This window comes from Theobroma cacao, chromosome 4 (assembly GCF_000208745.1).
Source record: "Theobroma cacao cultivar B97-61/B2 chromosome 4, Criollo_cocoa_genome_V2, whole genome shotgun sequence".
Classification (NCBI taxonomy): Eukaryota; Viridiplantae; Streptophyta; class Magnoliopsida; order Malvales; family Malvaceae; genus Theobroma; species Theobroma cacao.
Window position 1 is genome coordinate 18,080,562 of NC_030853.1, and position 1,224 is coordinate 18,081,785.

The window sequence follows — 1,224 nt, forward strand, 5'->3', positions numbered from 1 at the left end:
CTAGGCCGAATATGGTGAGGGAATTGGGGATTTAATGGGCTGATTTCTATAGAAAATAATAAAATAATCAAGCATGCCATGTGTCACATGCTTATTGGCCCAATTTTTAACTTTTTGACTTTTTCTTCTTAATTTTCCACCACAAATATTCTGGTATTTATCCAATCCTACCACAATTAAAATCCCTTGGTCTTGACAAGTGTTAGGGCAAAAATTTTACTGATTTGCCCCCGGGATGAAAAAATTACGATTTTACCCCTATACTCTGAAATGTACCAGAATCTCATTATTTCTACTTTTCAACCTAAAATAACACTAATATTGATCAATATTAACCAAATGGGGCAACAAGTGTTTAAAAAAAAATTTCATTTAGTTCTCTAGTGGTAAAATTACCATTTTGCCCTTGTGCTCCATAAATACCGAGAATCACAATTTTTCACTGCTAAACATCATTTTATACTCCAATAATCATAATTATATTTCATATAATTATTCTTGGTCAAATGTGATCAAATCTTGGCTAAAAATCTCCATTTTATCATCAAATGGTAAAATGATCGTTTTGTCCCTAATTGGTCAATTTTCTGATGGACTCCAAACTGGACCTTGAACTCCAAATCACTATTCTAAGCCATTTTGTGGGTTTTAAAATTTTCAAATTCCTCTTAGAATTTTTATTTGAACTAGTTCAATGCTCAATTTAACTTAGTTGTACCACTCGGTACAATACTGTCTTTTAATCGAGCTTGACAGGGTCTCACATTCTCCCTCACTAATAAAAATTTGGTCCCCGAATTTAAATTCAATGTAGAATGGCTTACCTTTACATATCGAAAAGGTGTGGATGCTTTGTCCGCATCTCATCCTCAACTTCCCACGTTACCTCCTCGCTAGTGTGATTCCGCCACAACACTTTCACTGAGGCTACATCCTTTGAACGGAGCTTTTTAACTTTCCTATCAAGGATGGCTACCGGTTGTTCCTCATAGGTTAGATCATCTTGCAACTGAATGGTTTCATACCGTATTACATGTGATGGATCTGGGTTGTACTTCCTAAGCATGGACACATGAAACATGGGATGAATATTTGAAAGGTCTGGCGGTAAGGCCAAACGATAAGCCACCACTCCAACCCTTTCTAAGATCTCGAATGGCCCTATATACCGAGGACTTAACTTCCCTTTTTTGCCAAACCTCATTACCCCTTTAGTTGGCGAAA